We start from the raw sequence: 18,265 nt of genomic DNA, 5'->3' as shown, positions 1-18,265 counted from the left end.
AAATAACATACTAATGAAAGATGCAAAGGGATTATTAGTAACAGTAAACTAAAATGTCACAGTACACAATGCGTTTCTTACAACAGCTCTACTGGGAAACAGGCAGAGAAAGGGAAAGGGAGGGGAGGAAGGTAAATGGGGGAGAAGCTGTCATGTAATTTTGAGTCATTTTCCACTGTGATCTATATTGGGATACGGCTTCTATCCTTTCAAACCGGATCATTTTATACATGACACTCTTGCTGCATTTCACAAAAAGGCAGGAATGTCTCCCCAGCACTCAAAGTGCAAAGCCTGGCAGCGGTCATCCAGGATCAGTTACTTGCATATGTACTGAGATGTTAGAGAAAATAAAACAATTCATTTCAAATGTATTTAAGAACATTTTCTGTAAACGGAGGGTGAAATAACATTAGCAAAAATTTGGATGTGAGAAACACAAGACATTTAATGGGTTTTAAAGCACAGCTTTCTGAAGGTAGCTGTGGGCACACACTACTGTCAGCAGTTAAAGGTTTTTATTTACCACACATTTGGTCCATGGCATTTAGGGGACAAAATACCAGCTGGGATAAAGGGAGTGACCAGACCAAGGACCCATTTCAGACTCATCTGCTGTGCGGCCCCAGGAAGGCTGGCCTCTTCTTCACCCACATTTCCCACTGCTAGAATGGGTACAGGTATGATGCAGATTTGTACCCACATGACCTGTCTTGCCAGTGGATTTTTTACAATAAAAATGTTATTGGTTTCACTAAACTATCAGTTTTAGTTACATTTTAAAATAGTAGTTGACCACTGGCACAGAGGAAATGCAGAATGCAACAGTGCATCAAAACCCTCACCTTCTCCTTTCACAGTCTACTGAAGTTTCTTATCCAGATTTGCTTGAACCTGTAAACTGTCTGATATCAAGCCTAGGGACCTTCCCAGCAGCTACTGAGTGGGACAGAATTAGTCTCATATGACTGAAACTTCACAGATTTATGATTACTTGCTCCCAAGGATGAAAAAAAAAAAATACATTTTAAAAGCAGTGTTGGCTTTGCAAAGAGGCAAAGAGGAAAGGGAAGAACGCAGTTCCATTCTGTAGATGTGAAAAGAGAAAGTCTCTCCGCAAGTCAGAGAGAGAGTAATTCAGAAGCCAAGCAATGCCTGGACGTTCTAATTCCCAGACTCGTGATTCAGTCACAAGACATGCTTCCTTTCCTGGTGAAATGTCATGCTGCCGCATGCTTCTGTTACAGAACACATCCTAACCAAGTGTAGCAAAAGCATGATGATCCCATTAAGTATCTAACATCTAATACCTTGTGAAAACTAATTTAGTGCTTTATCAAATCTCTAGTTTGTATGTAGAGCATAAACTGGCTACGTTTGCTAATAGGGCAGATTGACCCGTCCCATATATTATCAAACCACATCAAAGTCTGCTGTAGGACGTAGCCTTAGCTACTTATTATCCCTTGCATTAACTTCCTCACTAGCTACTCAACCAATATATTTTCCTGTAATACATCTGTCATGATTTTGCAGGGAAATCAGCAATTCTGAACAGTGCAGCAGTTAGATAACAGGACTAAACCCATCATGGTCGCCTGGCTTTCCAATCTACAGCTAATTGGCATGGACAGAAGCCCTTAGAGCTGGGCTTGCACAACAGCACACCACTGCTGGGCCCCAGAGATTCGGCCTCTTAGTTAGATTTGTATTTTTAGAGCTTGAGTCATTCACATGATTTCTTCACGATTTATTATATGCATGAGAAATAAAGTTGGATGCCAACACCTTCAAATTTATAACGTTTTTTTTTTTCTTCCTTTTGGCAGAAAAAAGTTGTCTTTTGCAAGAGAACTTGTGGCTTAGTTATCAAGAAAAAAGTGCTAGAATATTAGTAACAATAATGCTAGCAATATTAGATACAATGAGAACAACTTTCTTGGCTTGGATGCTAAGCAATTATATTCCCACGTGTTTATTTAGGGTCTCACTTGTGACACTGTGTAATGAATTAGATATCTGAAGCCATGTTTCTGTCTGGGAACTTGCATCTGTGCCTAATAGAGGGTCTGGATGGTTGTTTTGTTTTAAATTAACAATTGTTACTACTTTCTGAGAGTGTTTGTCTTTGGACTTGGAAACCCTGAGCCACTACACATGGGTCTCTTACTGACCTTTCTGACCATCTGACTACCTGTCATCGCTGGAACCCAGGAGTTAGTGGTGGAATATGAAAAATAAACTAAAATAACAAAATACTCCTTCTCCAAGCAGAAATCCACTCATTAGAAATAAAAAAATTCTTTCCCTTTGCATATGTGATTGTATGTAGTTCTCAAATATAATTATATCCATCATACAACCCTAGTTGTTCACATTTAATACGACATTTATTTTCTCTTTTTGCGGCTTCTCAAGCACTGTCATCTTCTTTGCCCTTATAACTTCTCTCCCCTCATATCATTAAACATTAATGTAAACAAGTAAAAGGCATTTAGGGGGGCATGTGGGGGTATTATTACGTGGTTTGTATAGTTTCTTGGTGATCCCTGATCCCATTGTTGATGGATCATTTTTAATCCAGAGAATATTAAAAACTGCTTACAGCCCAGCTGTGGCTTAGTATCACCAACAAAGGCAGGCCAATACAGGAGTTTTTCGACAGAGTAAAACTTCTAACAAGTAAACTTTCAGCCAGGGGGAATAAATTAGAAAACAACAATAAAAAGGCGGGCAAGTGAGTTAAAACATCACAATTTTATGTTACTGAATTGAACTACAAGTCTTTGGAGCTTCATCCCCCCGACGCTCCCCCTCCACCTTTCCTTTCCCTCTATATTTTTCTTCTTCTGTTTTTATGTTGAAATCACAGGAACTACGCAGCCTAGCAAGGCTGTAATCACTCAGCGGGAACCTGGCACAAGCACAATGCAACCACCAGCCAGGCAGCAGGAAACTGAAGGAAATCTCTCTCTCCCTCCCCCCCAGGTTTCTTAAAAGGGGCTCGGCGTGAATGAATCTTCCCGGTAGCCACCAACAATTTCTTATTCCTTCCGAGCAATCATCAATTTCAGCATCAAGTGGTTTAGTGGCTCTACAACTGGTAGTGGCAGCGGAGTAAGCCCAGCATGCAAACGTTTTGGCTAATTTAAAACCCTTGTGCTGCCGAATCAAACATGACAAGACAACAGTAAAAAGAGAGGCTATTATCCCAAATGAGAGTCGGCGGATGGCTGAAATTGGCTTGAGTGGCAGAGACAAAAGAGGTGGAAGGAGCAGGGACGACCAGGCATGATAATAGCAGATACAGCGTGCACTTTCTCCCCCACCCCCAGTGCATTAACACGTATCCCACCTGGAGGAAAAAAGGCAACATTTCCGAGTTTCATGGCCGGGCAGAAAAAATGCACTTAAGAAGATTCAAAATAAATTAGTACCTGGTAAAGCATCTGCCCCACGGATATGGGGAAACGTAACTTAAGAGACATCACCCTTTCTACAGAACCCTAACACTCCGAAGACAAAAGCTGTCATTTCCTACCTGTATTCATCTCCTGCTGCCCCAAGATCATTCCCAGGACTTGAGAAGTAACTGAGTTGGGACAGAATGACTTCAAATTTGGAATAATCTGTGGCGTGGCTACTGGTGAATATCTGCTACACACAACAGCTCATGAAGAGCCCAGATCTCAAAGAGCTGCTGGGGAGGAAACGTGGAGGGGAGAGGAATTAATTTTGCAAGGCAATTGGGAGACCACAAGCATTCTCACGATGTTGAGAGCCATGAACCCTGGTGATGGCTTGCAGCTCACAGAATGATGACCTGTGGGATCACTGGAGAGCAAGCAAGTTGTCTTTTGCAAGATTAACAATTTAAAAGTGCTGAAATTAATTTTGTTTAATAGCTGTGGGTGCAGACTCCTTACAAAGTAGGTTGCAAGGTCAGCAAGCCTCCTAAAACCTTTTAAAATGCAGCTTTTTATAGGGACAGTAGATTTAGGGTGGCTTAGGGCTTAAAGATCTAAAAAGCAAAAGAAGGGCAAGAGGTCATTTCCTACCACTTCCAAATCTTGGGTGAAGACATGTTCTCTGTTTAGCTTCTGACTATGACATACATTTATTGGTATATTCAAAGCTACTTGAGGCAGTGTAGGTTTCTTAGGGTAGGCAAAGTGAAAAAAGACATTAAAATCAACCATGAGAACCAGATCAACCAGCACAGAGCAGACTCATCAGACTCATTCTGGAACATGCCCACCTGCGTTACAAAAACGCAGTGGGAGATGAGAAAATAAATCTGGGAGACGAGAAAATAAATCTAGGAGACTGAGAGACTGGGAGGGGAAAGACAAGGGCAGGGGGAGTGCTCACACCCTTGCCATCATTGAGAAGTAGTTCACCTGTGATTCACATCTGCCTCCTTATACGAGATCATTACACTCTAAATTACTGTACTGTACAGAGTGTTTCAAGGAACAGCTGGGCTCAACACTAAAACCAAAACCAACCATTTAAAGGGGATGTGCTCAGCTTCACACCCTAGTACATGTGAGCTATTGCTCACAACACAGCAGAATCTGCTGATTAGTGCTCCCTTCTAGGCCACACTCCTCCTACATTTTTGCCAACAGCATTCAACTAACTGCACAGGTAAAGTTCATAGCGTGTGCCAGTCTGGGAAAGAAAAACAGGGAATGAATTTTGCACCACCGTGTAAGACTGTCTGAATTTGCTGAAATTAAGCAACATTCCCTTGAAAAATACTTGCATTGAGTGTAGGTGGACCCATGTGAAAGGTGGACTTATCATGAATTTAAAGAGAAGTCCAACCTCAAGAAAGCATGCACCCCAATGCAAAGAAACATTCCGTATGTACAGAAATCCACTTGGCCTCGCAAACATACTCAAGGAACCGAGAGCCCCAGGGAGGACACAAGCACTGTGGATACAGAACAAGGGTTTGTTTCATCCTGCCCTCTTCTTTTGTATCTTTTTTCCCATAAGTCGAAGGAAACATGTGGCTAAGTTTTCACCCAAAAACCAAAACCAGTAACATGCCAAGCACCAGGCATGTCAGCTGATCCTAGATAGCCTACCCTGGGACAGGTAAGTGTCACCAGCAGAGAAACCTGTGTCGCCCAGCCACACAGGCAAGCAGGAACACTCCAGCTTTTGCAGCATGTTTTCCTGCGTAACCAAACTTCGTTACTGTGATCCTGGCAGAGAGAGGGGCCCCTTCCCTGGCCATGAGGTAACTGATGGTCATTAGGGAGGACAGAATTAATTCTGCTGCGAGCCTGGCGCTGACAGTGGCCGAAGCGAACACACCAGCCATTTTTCTCAGCCTCTTCCTCAGGGAGCTAGAACAAAGAAAGGAGCCCTGGGGAAATACTGAAGACATTACAAGAAAAAGATTTCAGATGCATATGAATACTGCCACCAAATACTGTGTGCTTTCAGGCTGACATTTGCTAGTGTATATGGTGTTTGTTTCATTTTTTTGTCTCAAAGTTGAATTCATATCCTCACACAGCACTCCAAGAATAGTCCAGTTCACAGTTCAGCAAGAACTGCTTAAAAGGCAAGCCTGATACAGGTCCTTAGGGCACCTCATCCATCCTGCACTTGGATGGCATTCTCCACCAAGGGACCCTATTAGGAAGGAAGGGCAAACTGAAATCCTAACCCAAAGCAGCCTGAAACAGCACCAGCATACTGGTGTAGCAGCGATGGATGAGCCTCCATTTGTCTTCAAAGCATGGGAAGCCAATATATCTGCTTCAGAGCATACTCAACTTTACTTTCCAACCTTGTAGTGTACTTAAAGCTAAAATGTATGTCATCTATCCGTGGATAAGGCAGCAGAGAAGTGTCACCTAGGACTCCAATTAAACAGACTGGAAGTGACGCACTTCCAGTGCAGCTCCATACAGCAAAACACCCTGAGATGCACTGTTTAAAATCAATTACCCAGGAAGACATTACCATGAGCTACAAACAGTTTCCTTTCCCCTCCACACAAGGGAACCAGAAGCATCTTGAGCTAGTACAAAGCTTGCTGGAAAATGCAGTTCCTGTAGGAATGCTATCAATACCAGAGGTATCACAGGTTCTACTCTCCCTGCAGAAGGTAAGGCCCTTCCAAGCAGGAAGAAACACTATGTTTGTTCTGTGGCCAAAGTAATTACAGACTTGCCTATATTGCTTTATATTTCTTTTTTCATAAAAGAGCTTTGTATTGGTGTTGAACAAGCCGAGTTACGAGACTGGAAGTCTCCAACCTAAACTTAGGTCTGGCAGAAGTAGAAAGAGCTTTACTCACTTCAGGAAAGGTGTTTCTATGTATGCCAGGACTGAATATAGCCAAAAATTCAATGCTGCCCATTAAAATATTTAAGCTTAAACAGGTGTAATTCCCTCATGGATAATATATTAAAGTATATATTGTCAGACTTCTCTTCACATGTTAGTGTAGCAATGATGTAATATTGCAGGAGGAATTCACATTCCTCCTCCATGGAGGCAGTTCTAAGGAGAGCACAGATTCAAACACTGTAACACGAAACATGTTTGTAAGAAGAATATTGTATTTTTGAAAACTAGTCACCTGCTTATAGGGATCTCTGTCCAGGGCTCTTATTTACAATTCAGGGGTATCTACTGTTCCAGGTGAGATCCTCCTGCACCAGGAACTGCACTAATGCAATGAGAGAAGACCACCCAATACACAATGTAGTTCACCAGCCAGAGACCTGCTGGAGCACACCCATTTCTTGTGCTCTAGCCAGGAACCTAAACCTAAAGGTGACCCTGTCCTGGTGTCGCACCATATCACCTCTAGCGCCAATTAGGCTGACCAGAACTGGATATATCTGCCTACCTATTCAGTTCATATCAGGAAAAAAGGAGAGAGGAAAAAAAAAGGAGAGGGGGAAAAAGCAAGCAAGGTCAGGCACTTACGTATGAACCACATACCTTGTATGAGTAAGAACAACAAGGACCCAAATCCCCAAAGCAGTGCCAGAAATTACCTCCTCCTGCTCAATCCACAATTAATTGTTAACAACTCATCTCACTCCAAATGCCAGACCAGTTCTCTTCCTGTCTGTGTTTAAGATCACAAAAATATCTCCCACCAAAAGGCTTTTTACATATCTGTATTTACTGTCTCTGAAGCCAGAGAGAAGGCTAATCTAGGTATCCTGCCAATCTACAAAACCTTAGTGTGGAAGGAGAGCTATGTTCTCTGTCATGCTAAGGAAACTCCCAGCATGTCATCCTAAATGACTGCAAAAACCCTGTGGATGAGATGTCTAGCAAGACTGTCCCAACTTTATTCTGTTACCGCATCAGAATAAACTCTTTGCCTCAAAATTTTGACCTTCCCCCCACCCCGGCAGACTTGGAACTGGTCCTGGCCAGCAGGACAGTAGAGGAAATTCGAGGGCCACACTCTTCCATCTGTTTCTCCTTGGGATCAAACACTTCTTACAAAACAAATGTGTTGCCTCAAAAGCATTTTATTTCCTCAACCTGTGTAGTTCTAAAGATCTCTCAGAAAAAGTCTCCACAGCCTAGAAGACAACAGCGAAACATGAAGTCCAACCACCTCCTTACCATTGCTGTGCCTCAGCACTATTCACCCATAGTATAGCATGAAATTTGAAGGCCTTGCAAAAGATGTGGGAGAGGGGAGAGTTGGGAAAACGAGACCAAGATCTTGACAGAAAACAAAAGAATGGAGACCTAAGTCAGCCAGCCTTCGCTGCAAATGATTTCCATGAGCCTCTGCCTCTGTGTGACACTGATGAAACAAGGTTGCTCTTTCTCTCTAAGACATCAAAAATGTCAGATTCCACCGGTGATTTTTAACACACACATATATATCCATACATATAATTATGTAGGGAGGTCGTACTAATTTTACTGAAATCATTGTCATACCCAAGATTATTGACCACCAGTTCCACAAGAAACACCAAGCCTTGGTCATGCTACCTGATGTTATTCTCTTCACCTCAACTTCTTCAGTCCTAACAATCACAAGCCCAAGAGACACCATACCCTGTAATGGTTTTTCCAAAGCCATAGTAAGACTCAGATCAATCTGATGCCTGTTGCAATGCTCAGAAAACTGAGAAACTTATTGTTTTCATTGGGGAAAAAAAAAAAAAAAGCAACCTTGCAGTCGCCTTTGAACTTCTGTCTGTACCGCTGGGATAAACGCACTCAATATCAGGAAAAGAAGCACTAGGAGTGCTTTTATGATGCAGTACACGGAAAAAAAAGAGAAGGGGGGGAAAAAGTGTTACAACATGTCCTGTTCCTATTCTGCTAATATTTTATTTTTTACAGAAAGCCTCCTTCTGTCAGAAAAAAGTGTCCCATATTTTCAACAGGATTTTAGGTTTAGTCTGTGTAGAGGATTTTCAGACCAGCCTTTATTGCAGCACTAAAGCACATTAAGAATATTGAGTCAATTAATAAAGCACTCTGATTTAAAAAATAAAAAAATAAAAAAACCCAAAAAAAACCAAACAAAAAAAAACCCACCCTGAAGCTCAAGAAAAAAAACCAGGGTAGAATAAAACAGTGAATTTTTTTTTTTTTTTTTTGGCCTCAGGCATGTAGGGCAGTCATTAGGGAATAGTCCAAAGGAGCTGAGGAAACTCATTACCAATATGGTAAAGCATGGCCAGGTTACCATTTCAGGGGTTTTTTTCTTGTTGTTGTTTTGGTTTGGGCTATTTGGGGGTTGGGGTTTTTTTCTACTTTTCCCTTTCATATAGGGATGAAGCACACATAGAGTTTTGGGACCTGACTGTGCTATGGAGCAGCAACAACGTGCCTCCAGCCCCGCTCCACAAACCATTCCATCAGCAGAAGTCTCCGGCAGGTCGGAGACCGACTAACTTTTCTAAGGTATTAAATTAAAAGATGTTGAATTAAGTTAAACGCCCCACATTGAACTGACATTTCCCTTTTTTAATGCAAGCTAAGATTGATGAAAAATACCACTTATCTACATTAAGGGTCAAAATATCCAGCAAAAGAAGCCTCTGGTTCAGCGCGTCAGAGCAAAGTCAGTCTTACATAATCCGGGGACCAGAACGCGGATCACATTCTGATGATCCAATTAATGGTGGGATACTTTGCAATCAGCCAGGAAGCAAGGCCCCTAACAGATTGTGGGGCTGTAACATCAATTTCTTAAGTGCATTTAAAGGATTACAAATGTTAGTCCTGGCTTGAGATTGAAACACCTATTGAGGTGCTCTGAACCACATTACAGTAATTGGGTACCTGAATTAATGCCATTTCTTCTGATGGGAGAGTTGAATACATTGGAATTACGGATTTCTTTAGCTGTGTTTCACTTTCAGCCTTTTCCTTCTTATTCTCAGAGCATAAATCTGAGGCAGAATATCTCTTTTTATCTAGATAGTTTTAATTACAGCCCTCAGGCACCCAAGTACTGTCCTGATTTCACCTTCTGGATTGTTTGGGTGCGCTTCCTTTTTTTTTCATCTTTTATTTTGCTTATTATTTTACCATGCTATGACATGAGGATGGGCTTTTTTTTTTTTTCCTTGAAGCTTCAGGGGGAGGGGGGAATACGCTGCTGAGACATGGAGAAAGAAAAGTCTTTCTTTTCCTTCCCATATCCCTCTTCCACTATGTAAACCTTTTTATGCATGCACCAGATACCATTTGCAGTTTTGCACCTCTAGAGAGCTAGAACTAGGGCTGCCTCAATTAGTCTTCTATTCCTTCTGAGGTCAGTTCAAGTAAAGGTCTCCATCATATCAAACTGGCAGGAATGCTAACTACCTGGGTATTTCAGACCATACAGGGTTCAGCTGAAGAGCTTAAAAACCATGCAGCCGCTTTCAACGAATATACAGCATAAAGCTGCATTTGTGTGCCAGAGACTAAATTCACTCAGTGTTTTAAAATCTGAAATAGATTATATGGCACAGGTTTATTTGTATGGCTTTTCTGCCAGGCAGTGTCTCTGTTAGACCGCAATACAGAGCACATAGGACACACGCATTTTCCTCTTGGATCATCTGAGTTTTGATAATTAGAGTTTTAACAGGGAATTCCATCCATTTTTGTCCTCAGCATCTGTGGCACTGACACACTGACATTTCAGCGACCTCGGTGGTGATTTCTCACTTGATTTCTCACTGGAATGTACACAACCATGATATAATGACCACGCTGTGAAAAAGGAGGTGAGAAACAGACCGTGGTATTCCAAATATTCCAGTCCACTCTGTACATTTATCTGGTTACAGCACACCAAGTTCAGGTATTGTTTTAACTACTCTTTTTGAGGTCTTATTAGTGATTAGTTGTAAATATACATGCATGTATTTACACATGCATATTTTAATTCTCATGTATCATATATCCTTTCTGAGGTATTCCAACTTTTTGTCCTATACTCAAGATTCTGTAAAGAAACAGTGATGCTGCAGTGATTCTGCTTTAATGTGGGTTTTGCTTAAGATAACTGTAAACAGCAATGATACAGGAGCTATTTATCTCCATCGCTGGTTAAGAGGAAATCGTAGCATATACCTTAGGGGAGCTAAGGAAGCACAATGATTTAACAAGCATACGAAGGAAAGAGACAGCTTCTAATTCAATAACAGAACTTTCTGGTGCTCAGGAAAAAGCAGTTTGCATGGTTTAGTCAGATGGCCGTTCGCAGTTAAGTATTTTATTTTATTTTTAAATCTATTTCCCACCACGTAAGAACTGTAAGATTTAGGAGGGATCACTGGGGACCTTTCAGCTGTGCTCCTTTCTCTTGAATGGTTTTGAATGTTACTTAATTTCTCATCTCCATTAACACGGGATATTCCCAGAGTTTAGAAATAACCCCTCTGAAACACAATAAAACCTAAGACATGATTAATCAGAGGATAGACATGGTTTCATTTTAAGGGTCACATGTTGAAGCAGGGCATAAGGTTTTTCAAAAAGTGTCTTGCAAATCTCAGTTACAATTTCAGGGCAGTTTTTGACTCATTAGTGCTGGCTGAAATGATTTACATACAGATAATGACAATGCAGACCCCAAGGACTAGTTAGCTGTTTAGCAGCATATACATTTCATATAACCACTTCCATACATCTAGTTCTAAATTCATTAACAAGAATTAATTGCTACCCAGTGGTCTACATTACACTGCACACAGCTTCAATACACTTTCTAAATTACTGCTTTCTGTCACTCCTCCCAGCAATCCTACAGACAAGTTAAACTTTACTGCCTTGAAGGCATTGACTACCAATTTGTAGCAAAGCTCATGTTTAAGTTAGTGAGAATTAACAACTGAACTTCAGGAAATTTGTCTTGTTTTTAATATCTCATTAATATTTTGGAATAACAGAACAATTTCTCCCTCTCCCCGTTTGGCAGAGGCACTGGAATGTCCTGAGGGCTCCCCTGCAGAGACACCAGCAGTAACAGCTCCGACATGCTCAGAAAGCCCGGATCTCACCAGCATTCATCTTGGACCCGATTCAAAGTTTACTGAAGTCATAAGGAAACTTTGCATTAGCTTCAGTATTCTTCAGTTCAGACCTTCCAGTTCTATTGCCCCCCTTCTCCTCCCCAAACCCTAATAGAGCTCTGCTGTGTGAGCATTAATTATGTTGTTATTGTTGTGGCATATTCAGCATGAAGTGACTCATGATAACGTTGTCCAAATGTCTGTCTGCTTTTTTATGGCTTGGGTAAGGAGGAAAAAGTTACTTTTCATAAGTAATTAACAGAAATTAGTCGTGGGTTTTTATAGATGCATAATGATTAGGACCCAAGAGGGAGCTAAGGTTCACTTTTTAGTAATAACATTTAATGGATAAAAAAATAGAAAAGTCTTTCCACACTCTTTCCATCATATTTCCCAAATATTTACAGTGTACACCTCGGGTTTGAAATAAGCCAGGGAGAATTAATGCATTGTTTACACTTGGAATCCGAGGTGGCCCCGTCCCAGCAGGGCAGTACAATGTGCTGTATCTTTCCCTTCTCAGCACTTATCTTAATCTTAATAACTAGCCAGACAACTGACTCCAGAGTCCTGGGCTTATCGACTGGAATTCGTCACATGCACACAAGAGAAGACAAGAAATGCATTATATAACAATGCCATACAAATCATTATCTTTTAATATTTAAAAGTATGTATTCAAAGTCTGATATGAAACCATTTTGGTTGAACTCAATTCCACTGGTTGTTATTAAATTTGATAGCAAATGAACAAAAATACACTTGTAGCGTATTTATCTGCAGAAGAGTTTATTTGCAACAGATCAAAAGGCTGCTTCTCACTGCATTTTAGCTACTGCTATCAAATGCAATCTGCTTTTTCAACACGCTTTGATATGGGAAGACTATTTTCAAAACAGGTTAATAGGAAATATATATATATATTTATTTTTTTCCCGAGTCTCCCAAGCACCAAGAAATACCCAGAGCATGAACAGAAAGTCTATTGCGCCCTCACTGTGCATCTACAGCACGATTTCTTTGAAACAAGTTTATATAAGCAAGAGGAATACCATTCCAACTGCAGCCACCAGGCACTTGGACCATGCTTTTAAAATTAGCATACAGATCTGAATTTTGGTTCTGGTGCCTCACACTAAAGGGGCATTTTTCACCAGGAGGCAGAGGCAGGTGTGAACCACAGTGTGGGGGGACTCTGCTGCAAGGCTGCTCTCCTGAGAGGGTTTTCCTGCCTCTCCCTGCTCTCCTCCACGGTAAGAACTCTGTGAGTATCTACATAGGGTGGTGAGGGGGGAGCGGAAGCACATGGAGAATAATGCTGAGGAGCCCACTCCTGCAGAAAGAGGGGAAAGGACAAGGGTTTTAAGAACACACCCCGTCAGTATTCCCTCTGTCTGCAAAAGGGTAAGAGAGAGGATGTGTTTCTCACCCACTGGCATTACTAACATGCACTTGAAGTGGGAGTGTATGAAATGAATACAGGTTAACAATGATGTTGTAAATTTGCTCCTCTCCTCGCTTTGCTCTAACCCAGCCTATACAGCATCCCTCACGCCAAGTATTACACCCTCAGCAATGGGATTCACCCAACAGAAGACAACAGAGTTGCACTCAGAAAGACTCACTGCCAGATTTTTCCAAATATCTTTTCCATGTTGAAAACTTTTGAAGATTACCCTAGGCCAATCTTTGTGTTAAATCACAAACCACAGTGAATCAATTAGTTAATCAATCCCATCAGGCAATCAATTAACATGAACTAAGAAATCCCTGAGCAGACATATTCTCGTGTGAAGAAAGGTCACCCACCGGGGCCTTTATATGTCTGTTCATATTAGTTTAAGCCCTGGTTTAGAAGGAGAAATTTTCCTCTGATAACAGTTCTTTGTATTGATGTGTCAGCACAGACACCTAGTCTCCGTGTACGTCTGGCAGAGAGCGTCTCTATTTTACTCGTGTAATAACTAGAGGCCACTTTCAGAAGAGGGAATCTGAGATTTGTGCTCTGATGTGGTGAGAGACGAGTCCTCTTTCAGTGCCACTGAAAGGACTTTGCACCAGGCTTGGTAATGGTACCTGAGCAAAAGAGGAAACGGGGCTTTTTCAGGCTCACACCTCAAAAACTGCAAGTGCAAGCAAATTTGCCATCACTCCCAAACACTGAATCCATGTTGCAAAGCCAGTCATTTCATCCATTTGCTAAGGTCAGGTTCAGTCCCAGGAAGAGCTGGGAGAAACACGTTTTGAATGCCCAAAGAAACACTTGCCCTGTAATACCCTCAATTCCACTTTCTAATCACAATTGTTAAATAATTACAGTATACAATAATATCTTCTAGTTGTGTGGTAGTTATCACTCTGGGATAAGTCACAATTCAGTGACAAATCCATTAATTCAGATTTGCAGCCTAAGAAGTTGAGGTCACCTCTGCACATCAACTGGGAAAGCTGAATTTTTGGGTGGGAGGAAGCAAAGTCACCAGCACACACAAGGCCCTACATAAATATCATGGTAAAGGAGAAGCTTCAGCAGAGACAAAGGTGGTGGGCAATGTGAATTCTGGGAAATGAGTCTCAGGCCTGTAGAATCCTGCTTGGTCACCCCACCACTGCTGCGTGTTTGGGTAGGGGCTTTCCTATGGAGTTGCTCAGCAGCACAAGTTTCTGTGCAGGTAGCTACTGAATGTGGCACCTGGTCTTGGCCACCTCCAAAATCTGCCACAAATTCAATGTCCCTTCTGCATCACTCCTCTTCCACTACACAAACTATACACTTAGCAGCAAACGGTATCAAATAAAGGCTGGCACTGCTCTTATAATTGCAGCCGGAGTCAGAGAAAGAAAGATCCCTGGAACAGCAGAGAATGGGCCTATCTTGGGTTGGGGGGGAAAAAATGCAAAGGTATGAAAATGTATTCAACAATGCTCTCAGTGCTGAGATCCAGCGGTGACAGGGCTATAAGCAGATGCATTAGGCTGGAAATATATCAAGGTTAGATTAAGCTGCAGAGTTTCCATTTTATTAATAGTCTTCAATCTGACTCCTTAATAAAATGGAAACCATTTGTAAAATTTTGATCAGAATCCACACTTAGCTTTCAAGTGCTTGCAACCTTTAGGTATATTCAGGAACAGATTTGAAAAAGTCCATGCCTAAAAATTAAGGTGAGAAGGAGACAAGAAGGAGAAAATGATTCTAGGTGATTCAGACCTTGGAGTGAATTATTATGTAAACTGTGAGTTAGGCTAAATGAAGAAATCATTGGGAAAGCAGGGGGGGTTTTTTTCCACAAATCACACAGATATGTTGGACCACTGCGGTATCTGCCACAGTGGTGTAACCAGAAGAGTAAATATCTAAGATGCTTATACTTAAATATTATCCTAAATGCCACGGGAGTGTTGCTTGGTACTGGAAAGCATGAGAGGCCAATGGGCTGAAGAAGGAGCAGGAACTGCAATTAATGCAATGCTGTATCATTACAAATTCATTCAAGTTTCTTCTCAGCTGCTGACAGAGGACAGAAGAAAGAAAGGTTTTACGTAACAGCTACTGGAGAAGGAAGTATTGTTGGAAAAAATACAGGTGACAGGAAAAAATCTTACTGGAAATATCACACCACAGTTTCATCTCTCATGCAGAAGAGAGCCTGCATAGAAAGAAGTTCACACTTCTAATATAAAAAGAAACTGAAACTTTTATTTATATGAGTCATATAATAACTTCATTTAATAGCAAATCTCCCAGAAAGGAAAAGGAAGAAAAAATCTTGCAAGTGCATATGCTGTGCTGCTGCACTTCTTCCATCTGAAACCTGAAGAGGAAATCTTAAAGGAAATAATATTTGTTACAATATGGCAGGCTGTGGATTAATAAACTGTGAGTTATACACAGATTTCTGAAATAACTTCAGCTAGGCTTTTTTTCTGGTGAGCGATTGAATTTACTGAAAACGGAGCACTCAAGCTCTCCTTTTTAGCCTCTGGAAAAGGAGAATTGCATCACACAAGATCTCCAAGCAGGATCAGGATGTTTTTAAGAAGAAAAAAAATACAAGGAGAACACTATCATCCACACTGGCTCACAGCCTTCAGTAAGGAGAACAGTTGCATTATCCAAGGCCACGGCCTTTGTTAGCAAGCAGCGGCTTTTCCTAACACTTGAACCTGATGACGTCTATCCTAATAAAGCTTACATCCTTAATGAAGCATGAGCACTTCCTCTGGGAAAGGCCTGGAACTATCAGGAAGGACAACTTGGTACTGTAACAAATTAAGAGTCTGTTTCTCTCCCTTTGACTTTGATATCTACTTGGATGACATTTGCAGCACTTATGGAGACAATGGTATGGGGAAAGAAGAACCTTGATTAGTCTAGCCAGTTTATTCTTGGACACAAATCTGGAAATTTTTAACAGAACTAGACGCTGACTCTTCAATTTATACCTTATGCTCATGGTGACCCCAGCTAAAAGTATGGAATATATTAATTCAGACTAACTGAACAATTTCTCTAGGGGAGACGTCCACCCGTTCTTCACAAGGCATTTGTCTGCATGTCCACAGACTACCTGGTAAATACAAATGCAACTCAAAGTAAGCACAAGGACAGCTCCATGCCGCGTGTCGAATACTTGGGGTTTTGATCTAGGACAAGACAGGTAGGTAAAGAAAAAAGACAACATGTAATTACAGAAATACTACCCTTTTGCAAGCCATACTTCCACAAAACTGTTTCCTCATAATCCACATAACGCAGCCTTCTCATATGTTAGGGTCTTCCTGTTATCACATATACTCTGGCATTTTGGCAGGCTGAGAACCACCTACACAGAGTATTTTAGGCTGACACCTTCCTAAAATCACACTGAAGTCAAAAAGATGGCTGGGTCCCTAATTCCCATTTCCCTCCACTATTTAAACTTGAGTAGTAAGATGGCACAGCAAAGCTGATAAATTCCGGTTTCCACCACAAAGAATAACAAAAGACAGGGCCCTTCTCTGAACTAAACTAGCACAAGTGAGTCGATATTTTGAAGGTTTTTGGGATACTCCAACTGGACTTAAAGCGAGTGCTTTGTAGTGTCCATCTCATTCTGAAAGACAGGGTATTCAGCAAGGTGCTAATCCAATGCAACACACAAACTAGCAGTTTATTTAAAACAAAACTTGATCCTTATTGGGAGCCGAGATATTTGAAGTACACACAAGTAAAACTAATTTAACCTTTGAAAAGTTATCTCCGGAGGGAAGAATAGAAATCCCTTTATAAGATTTTTAAGCACTGCAATTATTGACGAGGACTATATTACTTCAGTTTTCTCTGATCAGAAAAAAAAAGCAAAGCCACAGGAGACATCAGCAGCTGTCAGGCTGTTTTCCAACTGCAATGAGGTAGTTTACAGTGGGCTTGTGCCAGTCTCTTAAGACCCAGTTAAGAAGCCTTTTTAAAATGCCTTAAAAAGCCAACTCATACATTAATCAAGTTGAGCCCTCATCCATACTTACTGCAATACATCAACTACCATGTCTTTTTTTTTTTATTTTAATAAATTCCAGTTGACAGCAGACACCTTATTAAGGCTCACTAAAATGATACAATAAGTAAAAGGCTATTAATATTGCTTTTTTTTCCCCGCTGCTATTGTCTTGCCGCACTGGTCTGCAAACAAATTCAGGCTGCATTACAATTAATGCCAATGGAACTCCTTCTAACGACTTCCAGCTTGCTAATTTTTTACGCTAATAATAAAAAAAAGGCATTGCTATGCAAGAACGGCCCCCTTTTATCATGCTCGCATGGCACACTAGAGAGCTCCTGCCATTGTTCACATGAAAGACAATTAAACCCAGGAACATCAAACCCAAAAATGACAATCTGCTAACCAGCACTGGGTATTGCTGAATTCTTTTCTCTATTTTCTGAACTGATAGAAAACAATTCTCCAAAGACGTTTCCCTCCCCGCCATGCCCACCCTTTGGAAAAAAAAAAAAAAAAAAAAAAGTTTGTGAAATACTCTCACTGATTTATGCATCTCTGCTCAGAATTTATTAACTGTCTGGGGCCAATTTCACTCTCAAATGTCTATTGCCTCCAGGTTTGAATTCTGGACACATTTCAAGAAATGCAATAATATTGTCCACATAGTTTCATATTTAAAAATAAACATGATTTTTTTTTTCATGGTTCATGTTTTCTGAAACACAATATAAAATACCAAAGGCAGGAGGGTAAAGCTGATGCGGTAACAAGTTTGTTTCTCCCAGTCTTCTAGGGAGAAAGATGGAGAGCAAAAAGAGTCATCAGGTTTGCTGGAAAGTAAGTGCATTCACAGTGTTAATTTAGAATAAAGGTAATCACTTGTTTTTTGTTCACCCAGCTGTCCTGATTGGAGGCACTTCCTCAGCATAAGCCCATACCTGTCCCAGCAACTCGGGCCCCAGTCCAATCACTTCATCCTGCACCATAGTACATTCATATTTACTGCAAGAAATCCAAGAAGCTAAAATCACGGTAAACAGTCATTTTATATTCTGAATATTCATGTTCCCGGTAGGTCAGTGTGTGCATACGTGTGGAACATTATATACATGAAGTTAAGAAGCAATTGGTAACTTGCTGATTGCTACAGACTTGACCGGAGTAGTGAGTGAGAGGCAATACTTTGGCTGAAGGATACAAATCTTACGAAAAAAGGTCCGGATTACATTTAGTACTGAATCACAAAACTATGTA

The 18,265-nt window shown here is 41.0% G+C and overlaps 1 protein-coding gene across 20 annotated transcripts in view; it reads right to left on the bottom strand.

Annotated features, from left to right (window-relative positions):
• Window positions 1-18,265, bottom strand: part of ESRRG (estrogen related receptor gamma) — a 394,158-nt gene that overhangs the window by 227,777 nt on the left and 148,116 nt on the right. The window lies entirely within an intron of this gene.

Source organism: Chamaea fasciata, unplaced genomic scaffold, assembly GCF_029207755.1.
Source record: "Chamaea fasciata isolate MVZ Bird 193981 ecotype frontalis unplaced genomic scaffold, bChaFas1.0.hap1 SCAF_3, whole genome shotgun sequence".
Lineage (NCBI taxonomy): Eukaryota > Metazoa > Chordata > Aves > Passeriformes > Sylviidae > Chamaea > Chamaea fasciata.
The sequence above is the reverse complement of the archived record's forward strand: the minus strand, read 5'-3'. Positions and strand labels throughout refer to the sequence as shown.